General features: G+C 40.2%; 1 pseudogene across 1 annotated transcript in view; it reads right to left on the bottom strand.

Annotated features, from left to right (window-relative positions):
* The window catches only part of LOC309647398 (guanine nucleotide-binding protein G(I)/G(S)/G(O) subunit gamma-5 pseudogene), a 36,001-nt pseudogene extending 24,414 nt beyond the window's left edge, over positions 1–11,587 (bottom strand). Inside the window, exon 1 of the transcript in view lies at positions 1–11,587. This exon is cut by the window's left edge and continues 24,414 nt beyond it. The product of the transcript in view is annotated as a guanine nucleotide-binding protein G(I)/G(S)/G(O) subunit gamma-5 pseudogene (transcript).
* Between the last annotated feature and the right edge of the window lie 22 nt (positions 11,588–11,609).

Here is an 11,609-nt window from a genome sequence, read left to right on the forward strand (position 1 = left end):
TCCCTCATTGCAATGGTGCAATAGACCTTTGACTTACCACTGACTTTGCTGAATAAAAGGTCATTTCTGGTGATCTTAGGCTGATTAAGCTAGGACAGGAGACAGGGTGAAGCAAACCAAATAAACCAAAATATAAAATTATATTTTTAGCATTTGCCTAAAGAGAGTCACATAGAGAGGAACAGAAAAGGTAAATGCTGGTTAGAATCATTTGTTTGGACTGAAACTAGAGAGGGTTTTCATTGATGAAAGCTTCTTGGAGAAGGCCAGCCTTGAAAAGAGAGAGCGAGAAAGAAGTTCCTTTATGTTCCATTAAGAACATGGAACTAGTGGCAGAAGTGCTTAAAGAAAAAAAGCCCCTTTGCTTCTCTTTGCAGCTGCACATACCCTTCCAGACAGAGACACTTCCTTGTTCTATGCGGGCAGCCCACGGGGCTCCCAGAAAATTGAGTGCAGCCTAAAACAAGTGCCAAAGCACACTCTGGGATCCAGCTTCCTCCCAGGTCTAGGGCTGAGCTCCTGGGCTGTATTTTCATCAGTGAACTGGCCGTCATAAATGTCAAGCCCTGATCAGCATAATCCCCTTAGCTCTTCCAGCTTAGTTCGCGGCAAGGGAAGGTGGCATCAAGATTTCCTATTTTGGAAAAAAAAAAATTGCTGAACTTGGGCTGGCATAATATTAGCAGTGTTAACGTTCTATATGGCTTTTATCTCCAGTAAGTTCGAGATTACTTAAGCATTTGTGGGAATTAGATTTCTTTGTAATCAAGACAAAGCACAACATTTTGGTACCTTCTCTGATTGCTATGGATGGCTGTTTTTCAGGTGGAGGAACTAAGGAGAACATATCTGGTGTAACGCTGCAGTAAAAATAAAAAGTGAAGCATCATGAAGATGTACCTCTCTGGTAGCCTCTGTTTCAAGAAACCCCTGCTACCCCTCTTGCTTTCTTCAGGTCCTATGGCTTCAACCTTGAAAAATAAAGGTCATCCCCATCCCCACAATGCCTAGGTAGGCTTCTCAGAGTGCCTGGAACTCAAGAGTATTCGTACATGTAAACACGGAGGAAAACTCCACAAAAACCAAGCACAACTGCATTTTTAATAGCTTGAAAACTGTTCTACCCCTAACTAGTTCAAATTTAGATTACTGTAGCCTCCTGGGCTCTCCCAGTTCATGTGTATGCTTTTCTTGGTTTTTTTTTTTTTATACTAAGTATTTTATTGTACGGTGCTGCCAGTGTATATAAAACAATTACCCTTGTGAAACAGAAATTCATGAATATTCAGAGAGGTAGATGTTAAGGACTGACAAAAATACAAGTTTGTATAGTATGGCACGTGTTATAGAGACAGGCTTTTGTACTGACTTCAAATTCAGCTTTCCTTTGAATATTCACCGGTTTATGAAAAGTGGTTTAGAAAACCTTGCAAAGATTCATTTTACTACAAAAAGGAACAGACTTTCTGGGGTCTGAAGGGATTTGAAGATACTCCAGTCAGCAGTGGGTCATGTTGAGCATCCTGCAGACAGAATTGTTTCAAATCTGCAGCTGCCTGGGAAACCTTCACAGGGTTGAGCCCGGCCTCCAGCCGGATCTGTTGAACCACTTTCTTCATAGCAGCGACGCTGGAAGGACCAGACATGGCGCACACGAGAGCTGGGCAGATCGGCACGCCCACGTGTATGCTTTCCTAAGCAATTTTTAATGCCAAATATGTTGATTTTCTTGACTAAAAGCATACTGAAGAAAAAGCATTGTAAAGTGTGTGTGTGCGTGCGTATGTGTGCATGCGTGTGCGTGTGTGTTGGGGGAGAAGGGTGTTGATTCTAAACTGAACACTGAGAGATTGTTTGAGGACACAACTTTATTTTATAGCAATAGTTTTTGGCATTTTAAATAACTCAGATAGGTCATGCATGGATACCCTCTATCCTCAATGGAAAGCATCATCACCAAATTCCATCAGCTTTGCAGAAGGTGCAAAGCTCACCTCACCTGCCAATCTCTCCAGGTGTCAGCCTTGCATGAAAACATGACAGCCAGCATCTCAGAAAGGAAAGAGATCTGCCAATTCACCTACCTTGTATATTTCACAGACAGGAAATTTGAAAAGGTTTCAAGTCCCCAAAGTTTGGTTGTTTATACTGATCCTGCCCCTGATATGTTGCCGGGCCCTGCCACCTGTCAATTTTGTCCAACCTACCCAAAAAAGGAAGCTGGAAGGGTGCATGTGCCATTACTGTAGAATATGGGATATTAAAATAAAAAGTATTCCAGCTCTTTGATTTCCTTTGATTTTGTGGGTAATACAATAGCCAGAATGAGATAGCTGAAACCAATAAAATCTGATTTATAGCATTAAAGGCAATCTTTATAGCACTTATTTATGGTACATTACATCTAAAATCCAATTTCACAGGCTACTGTTTGAAACTTTCTGTTCAATCATAAATACACTACATACACTGTACCTCAGTGCCATAGAGTTAGATTATATAAATGTCTGTACCCTCAGAAGGTATTAAAATTTGGTTACTATGGTGGTGAGTGAGCTTGACAGTAATTTTCCTAACCAACTCTTCAACCAAAAAGATCCAGTCAGAACTTGATAAATACTGAAACTGCTAGCACTCCTATCATTAAACCAAAAAAAAAAAAAAAATCTCTGCTCAGATAACTCTATATTCTGGAATGAAATTAATTGAAGTCGTATAGAAATGCGATAATTGGTGATGCTGAAGGATACTTTCGTTAATGTTGCGGGGTATATTTTCAAGCCAATGAGCAAAAGTACTTTCTTGCACGACATCATCGGTATTAAGAAAAGACAGGGCTTCCCTGGTGGCGCAGTGGTTGAGAGTCTGCCTGCCAATGCAGGGAACACGGGTTCGAGGCCTGGTCTGGGAAGATCCCACATGCCGGGGAGCAACTGGGCCCGTGAGCCACAACTACTGAGCCTGCGCGTCTGGAGCCTGTGCTCCGCAACAAGAGAGGCCGCGATAGTGAGAGGCCCGCGCACCGCGATGAAGAGGGGGCCCCGCTTGCCGCAACTAGAGAAAGCCCTCTCACAGAAACGAAGACCCAACACAGCCAAAAGTAAATAAATAAATAAAATAAATAAGTAAATAAATAAATAAAGGAATTCCTTTTAAAAAAAAAAAAGGAAAAGACACCTGGCTAGGTCTATACATGCTACTTTGGAAATATAACCTGAAGTGTCTACATGCATACACTTGAATGTAGAAGACTATATTCTGTTCAATTACTATAATCATTGTCAAAGAGAAGGCAAAGAATACATGCTGACTTTCAGAGAACTGTCATTTGAATCTTCAGCAACTTCCCATTGATTTAAAAAGGGTTTTATCTTAAAAAAATTCAGCTCTCCATACACTTTGCTTGCCATGCATTAGATAAACGTAAAGAGAGGCTGGGATCCTCGCCTGATCTGATGAGCAAGCGAACTCCTGCTCTGTGAGAGATCACATCCCTCAGCACTGAAGTTTTGTTTCCTAAATACATTTCAGCCTCATTGTCATCCAGAAATGTGTACCATGCACCCATCACCTGGCTTATGTGCTATGCTGATAAGTCATTCGAGAATAAAATTCAAGACTCAAATATATCAATAAATGACAAAAAGTGGCAGAAATAGTGAATAGATTCAATACCCAAATAACTGCCAAGCATTGTCCTATGCCAGGAGTGCATTGGGATACTGTGGGGCTTGAAGCTAATACAATTTGAAGTCCTCCTTAAAAAAAATTATACCAACTTCAAAACTTAATATTATTTATAAGGGACTTGTACAAGTGAAAGCCAGACATTTAAGCCCCATTAGCGACAAAGTAAAAGTATTTCTGGATCTTGTTTTTCCCATATCATTTCTGATCCTCACATAAGCCCAGCAAGGACAGCATTATTCTTCAGATGAGGACCTGAGGCTCAGATGCGTTGCCCCAGAAGACTCTGTTAGGCATCCGTTCATTGGGATGCAAGCTCAAGTTTGTCTCTCTTGAAACCCGTGCATACTGTTGCGTTTCAGCTTTTTTTTTTTTTTTAACATCTTTATTGTAGTATAATTGCTTCACAATGGTGTGTTAGTTTCTGCTTTATAACAAAGTGAATCAATTATACATATACATATGTTCCCATATCTCTTCCCTCTTGCATATACCCTGAGAAAACCATAATTCAAAAAGAGTCATGTACCAAAACGTTCATTGCAGCTCTATTTACAATAGCCAGGACATGGAAGCAACCTAAGTGTCCATCATCGGACGAATGGATAAAGAAGATGTGGCACATATAAACAATGGAATATTACTCAGCCATAAAAAGAAACGAAATGGAGTTATTTGTAGTGAGGTGGATGGAGTTAGAGTCTGTCATACAGAGTGAAGTAAGTCAGAAAGAGAAAAACAAATACTGTATGCTAACACATATATATGGAATCTAAGGAAAAAAAAAGAAAAAGGTCATGAAGAACCTAGTGGCAAGACGGGAATAAAGACACAGACCTACTAGAGAATGGACTTGAGGATATGGGGAGGGGGAAGGGTAAGCTGTGACAAAGAGAGAGAGTGGCATGGACATATATTCACTGCGTTTCAGTTTAAGTTAATTGAGGTTTGGGTTGTTATCACCTGTAGTTCCCCAAGATGGGGTGGTGTTCTTCGTTGTTTTAGCCCCCAGAGAATTCTCTACCACAAGGGAAGGCTTAAGCGTGAATCAGAGTCCCCTGGATGTCTTGTGAAGTCACAGATTGTGAGCCCCACCTCCAGGGTTTCTCAGTCAGTAGGTCTGGGTGGGGTCTGAGAATTTCCCAGGTGATGCTGATGCAGCTCGGCCAGCACCGGGCATTTAGCCGCTGACCTTGAGAAACTGAGCTAATTCCAGCATTCTGCCCATCTATCGTCTTCCTCCAGTGAAACCACAGTTACTGTAGTTCAGGGTTACTTAACCAGCTCAGCTAAAATGGAGCTAAACCCCACCCCTTCATGAAAGATTTCAGCTGGACTACAGTAGCTGGAATCCAAAATATGCTGAGAAGGAAAAATGTTAGTGAAGAATTAGTTGGAAGAAAAGATAGTATTAAAATGCAATTCAACAATGAGAAACTCAGTATATCTAAATTAGCCTCACTATAGCACAATTTAAAACGGTTACGTAATGGTAGTTAATGAAAACTCATATAAATATCCTAATTTTTCTGTAAACTAATAGAAAAATAGAATCAATGAATATGGTGAGAAGCCAAGGAAAGAGAATCACCAGGTGAAGGGGGGGAAAAAACTAAGGGACTAAGGGCATGAAATGTCATTTGAAATTGAGTTAGTAGGGTTTAATCAAGGTATTTAAATGCATTCTACAAGAGAGTACAACTTACATTCTGTATTTAAGTGATATTCAATATAATGATGATGGACTTTTATTACAGGAAAGCTATTCAGTGATGCTTATGAAACGACTGTAGACAAATTATCTCTATGACATACTACAAAAGTCACATCCATAAATTAGTTTAAGATGTCAGCACTAAGTATACTGAGGTTTGAAAGACTTTAGTTCACTCTGAACTCTTAATGACTCTTGAATATGTTTACAGAGAGAAGAGATGATCCTTTTGCCATTAGTATCTCGTGGATTATTCTGCAGTAAACATCCTGTGTATTTGCTCTTTGGTTGGAAGCCTAGGGGGCTCTTTGTTTATTCAACAAAGAATTATTGACACCTACTAGGTACCAAGGATACACAAATTAATAAGATACTTATTCAAAGAATTAGCCAACTACATTATCCTCTTTCTATTCTACTTGAAGAAAGGAAACAGAATTAATACAACTACCTAGTAATTCAACTCAGAGAAAGAAAAATACTTTGAGCTTTGGGTTTATGGACTTTTTCTTCTGATAGGTGTGCAATCTATAGGAATGGATGATCGGAGAGTCCATAGTTTTCTCACACAGTGATCTTTGTATTGGATAAAAGACTAGTTTTTAAGAAATAATGTGAATGTGGGCCCCTTGCTATAATATTTTCTGCTTCCAGGAGCAGAGGTTCTTGGGCAGGGTTTGTGTGCAGTGGAGTTTACACAGGAATTTGTTCAAGGAGTGGGAATTGGTGGTGATTCTGATAATGAGAAGAAATTAAGAGTTTTTCCAAATAGGATCACAGATTTTCAGAAAAGGAACCAGTGATTTTCTGAGGAGCTGGTAATAAAATTTGCCTTTGATCTAAAATGATATAAAAGAAAGTTCTGCATTTTCCTAGAAAATGTACCATCAGTGGCAATAAATCTTAGCTCTAACCTCCTGTCAATTATCTACCTTATGGATCAGTGCACAAAAAAACAGTGAATTCCCAACAATTCTCATGGGATACAGATACCTTCACGTAAGAGAGATTTCATAAGAAAATAAATATATGCTCTATAATATCAACATTTAATACTACTCTTGCTTTCTAAAAATGACTTCTATAAATTTATTTTTCACTCCACATTTCATAGGCAGATGGTTGAAAAAAATACTCTTTAGCAAAAAAAAAAAAAAACCCAAAATAAAAAAGCCAGTTTTTCTTCCTAGTGTCAACTGTATTTCCATTAATTTACAATATCTGAAAATAATTATTTTAATTCTCTTTAACGTTGTTAGCAGAAAATTTTTGTGTAGTATAATTAGGGAAATAAAAAATTCCTATTAGAAGCAGATCACTTAAATGATGCAACTGCCTTACCAAGTAAATTTCAGGTCACATATATCAAATGGTGCCACGGCCAACATGAAACCAGCTTTTGGTACATTCCATCTGAGGAGATGCTGCCTATTTGCAGAATGCCTAGGATAACAAGTCCAAATGCACTTCACAGGTGTCACAAGGTCTTAAAACTTCCATGCTTCACCGAAATCTTCTAACCAATTCCTCTAATGGTTGTGTTTATTCTGCTTCATTTACTTTCAAGTTCACATCAAGTCTCAGAACTCTGAACTAGGAGAGACCATGGAGATGATTTAGTCTCTTCCCTTCCAAATCATCTTCAGGTGTGATTAACTGAGACCCAAAACATCTAGTGAGATGTCCAGTGTCCACGTCCGGGTGATGAAAGGGCCAAGATTGATCGAAACTCTGGTCACATGACTCACTGGCCATCGACGTTGCTCTCACTGTGCCATTTGATCAATGATCTTCACGGAGCCCTGACACCTTCTTTGGAATTACATGTTCTCAACAGCAATCTGAGTGCAATGCATTCGAAGAGCCAGTAAAAAAAGAAGCAGGAATTTGTACATGGAATTATTGAAGTAGCTACCCTTTGTCTAACCCACAGAACTATTACTAGGATCAATTAATATAATGTAGGTAAAGTGATAAAGTGACAGGCTTTGTACACCAGAAAGCATGATACCAATAAAAGGAATTTTCAAGATCATAAAACCTTAGATGTTATTCTGTGAAAGTTTTGTAAAGAAAAACCTAGATGTCTTGCCCAAGATGTATAGAATACCACAAAATATCTATGCCAACTTGTACCCACAAATAAAATAACTGGATACATTTTAAAGATATATTATAAACAAATGTTAAGAATAATCTTATTACAAAAATGTATCTGAGACGGAAACAAATCTGAAATTCAGCAAAAATTTAACCAGTGTTTGTAGAAATTTGGTTGCTTTCTAAAACTGTAACAAAATGTCAATTCTCAGAGGAAGAAGTCAAAAATAAAACCATAATCTCACATTTTCATAATTAAAAGGAAATGCATTTTCAACTGCCTATATAACATGATAACATCATTTCCTGTCAGCAATTTTTATACATATGCAGTTCTGACCTTCAATAGTCTTAAAGCTATTTATAGTGCTAATAAGAAATTGGATTCTCACAAATTAACAGAACTTTTTCCCCGTGAAAGACCAAATTGAACAAAGATTTACAACATGGGAAGTTTCTATTATTCATGCTTTTTTTTCTGTCTGGAAAGCCTGTAACCCACTATCATCACCAATACCCACCCCCGACCTCACCCCCAGACCTGAGTCAGCCTTGCGAATACTCGCTAGCCTCTTAAGACATCTAACTTCCTCTCCTCCATCGAGCCTTCCTTGTCACCTCTCTGTCTTTGCCTAGTTCTCCAAACACATAACTCTATGTTCCTGCTGTCCCCTGCTAATAATCTTTGTACTTACTTACTAGTCTATCACAGTTCCCCAGACTTTGAACTCCATAGATGTAGGAGTACCTTACGGATTTGTGTACTCACAGCACAGCACAGTGTCTGGCACTTGTGATGATCAAGATAAGCTTGCTCACTTTGATAAAGCTAATCTTCCTCATCAAACATCTTTTTATTGACTATTTCCCACAGTGAAATTAAAAAGAGGAACTTTTAGAGACAAGCTTTCTTTTGATTAATTTGTTCAACTCAGTATATGACCATAAAAAAGCAGTCAAGTATTGAATACTTAGTATTTACTGCTGAGTTTACAATAACAGTGTTCTAATAGAAAATGGCATCATGCAGGCAGATTAAAAAAAATCCAGAAAGCACGCACAAAAAAAGTTAAGTGTATTCTCAAAATAAATAGTATACGGTGATTGAACAGAAACAAACATTCTGATTTTTATCTTTCTATATTTCCACTGGTTTCTGAACACAGGAGAGATTCTGTACTACCACCTCAAAGTAATATGATCAAAGTTTATTTATTCATTGAATACTGAGCCAGGCCACATCCTAGGTACCAGCTCAACAGTGGACAAAACAAAGTCCCTGCTTTCAAAAGACAGCACAACTTAGTAGTGGTGAGGGATGCAGACCACCTGGGTTTGAGTTCAAGCTCCATCACATACGAGCTGTGACATCTTATGTAAGTTACTTAACCTCTCTGGGCTGCAATTTCCTAGTCTATAAAAATGGGAACAATATTACCTACGTCATGGGTTGTTATGAGTATTCAATGAGTTAATATTTGTAAAGTTCTTTAAGGAGTGCCTGGAATGTATGATATAAGTAAATGTTTGACAGCATTTCAAGGTGCTTAAATTCTACCAAAAAGAGACAGACACAAAACACATACATATGTAATTGGTCACGTGGTGATTACTGCTGTGAAGACAGTAAGAGGGGCAAGGGAACAGAGGATGGAGGTCCTTGCTCGCTCATGCAAGGTGGTCTCCCCCAGAAGGCCTCTCTGATAATGTGACTTTTGAGCAGAAACCTTAATAAGTGAGGAAGGAGCTCTGGTAATCTTGGAGGAGTGTCACAGGCAGAGGAACCAACTGAACTAGCTCTGAGGAGGAAGACAGCTTAGAGCATTGACAGAACCACAGGAGACTAAGGAGAGGTGCTGAAGCAAAGCCAGTGAGGAGGAGAATGGCTGGGGCCAGGTCAGAGCAGGAACAGAGAGAGGAACCCCATAGGGCCTTGCAGCTCACAGGAAGGGGCACACATTTTAACGAGAAACCACTGGAGGATTTAGAATGGAAGGGTAATGCTACTGGATTTTTTTTTATGAGAAAAAGTATATAACTTTATTGAAAACATTAAATGGAGAGATACACCATGTTCACGAACTGGAAAATTCAATTTCATGTTGATGTTGATTTTCCCCGAACTGATCTATAGATTCAGTTGGGTTCCATTCACTATGGTGATTTTTCCAAGTTGGTGGAACTTGACAAGCTGATTCTAAAATTTATATGGAAGAGCAAGGGCCAAGTATAGATCTTAGGAGATCATACACAGGGGTAGATAAAATGATCAGATGGACAAGAGAGAAAAAGAAATAGTGGTATATTCAATGGATCACTATACAGCAAGGAAAAGGAATGCTCTACAGACACACACATTAATTTGGATAAATCTTAGAAACATAATATTGAAGGAAAAAGCAAATCACAGAAGAATAAACATGGTATGGCTCCATTTATATAAAGTTGAAAAACATGCAAAACCAGTACAAACATATGTAATAAAATCACAAAGCAAAGCAAGGGGATGTTTAAGACAGCACAGTGTTTCCTCTACCAGGGAGGGGCACAGCAGGGACTTCAAAGGAAACAGTATCCATTTCTTAAATGGGGGGGGGAGGGTGTTGTTTCTCTTCATTTTATAAATATTTCCTTGTATCTTTTCACTATTAAAAAACAACAACAACAAGAAAAGATATTCTGGAGGGTGAGGGGTAAAGCAGTGGAGGAAACAGGAAGGTGGCCAATGCTCATGGATGGCACAAAGTGACAGGTGCACCAAGTTCCTAACAGAGTTAAAAAATAATAACAGAGCACGATATTTAGACAAACAAAGGAGTCCTAGCAGCTCAAACCTTTGTGGGCATGCGCAGAGCCTGCCGGAAGGGTGGGCTTCTCTGAGGGCTCTTGGAAGGCAAGCCTGCCCCGTCACTGGAGGACTACTGCCCTCCCCCAGCAGCACGTGTAGATTTTCCCTTAACCCCATTTTTGGTCCAGTCCCTCACCCTCACCCCAGCGGGGTAGCTGCTTGGCTGCAAGGGGTCAGGTGGGTCCTGCGGGGGAGGGGCAACCTAGCTGCTTCTCATAGAGACCTCAAATTGAATCAGTCCCTACTGTCTGCCCCAAACCTTGCCTTCCACCATGCTGGTGGAATTCCTGAGCCTCTCCAGGGCTCCTGGGGGCAATCGGGCTGCCTCTTGGCCCCTCCAAGAGGGGAACGCTTAATTTCAACTTCTGACTCTCTAAGAGAGTAAATGAGCCTCTACCCACTTTCCATCTTTCAGAATGTTGTCAGGCTCTTTGGTCTACTGCTGTCTCCCTATTTTCTTTGTCTTTGTAAGTTTACATCACTTTTAATTTCTTTACTATCATTTTAGATTTTAAGAGGAAACAAACTCACATGTTTAAACCTGCCACATTTAACTGGAAGTGTCTATTTACTATATTTAAATAAAAGTGTTTAACAAGTAGCTCCTGAGGAGTCCGGAGAGAAGAAGCTTAGCAGCCTCAGCAGCAGCCAGCACAGATGCTTGAACAGCCCCACCTGATTTCTCTGCCTTGACTTTTTCGGCTGTTCAAGGGTGAAGGAGAAAGCACAAAGATCCGGGTTCAAATCCGGACTCCTCCATTTACTACCCTGTGATCTTATCACATCAACTCTCAGAGCTTTATCACCCGCCTAATTGCTGCCCAGTGCACTGGGTTAGCTGGAGAGAAGTTCACTGAAATTGTTGCTGTGAAATGCTCCTAACTTATTATAAAGCACTGAACCTGGGAAAGAATTCTGGACTCTCATACCCTGGTTCACTACATTCTGCCTTAACCTGCTGGTCCGCCCGCCCCAAGGCCGCAGGAGGCAGAGCCCTGGCTCCTCACACCCTCAGGCATTCTGTGGTTCCCAGGCCTGCCAATCAGAGGAACCAAAAACAGCAGCCCAGGCAACAGTGAAGGTCCAGAAACCCACAAAGACGGAGGGAGTCCGAGAACCAAGTGGGCACTTTATTAACCTGGCAAAGGGGCAGCTGGGAAGGCGAGCAGCCCCCTGCCAGACCCTTCGCTGTGCTCAGGGGCCACTGATAGAGGCAGAGCCGCAGGGCCCAAGCCTTGGACACTAGGAGTCCAAGCTGGG

The sequence above is a fragment of the Balaenoptera physalus genome (assembly GCF_965194825.1).
Source record: "Balaenoptera physalus genome assembly, chromosome: 18".
Lineage (NCBI taxonomy): Eukaryota > Metazoa > Chordata > Mammalia > Artiodactyla > Balaenopteridae > Balaenoptera > Balaenoptera physalus.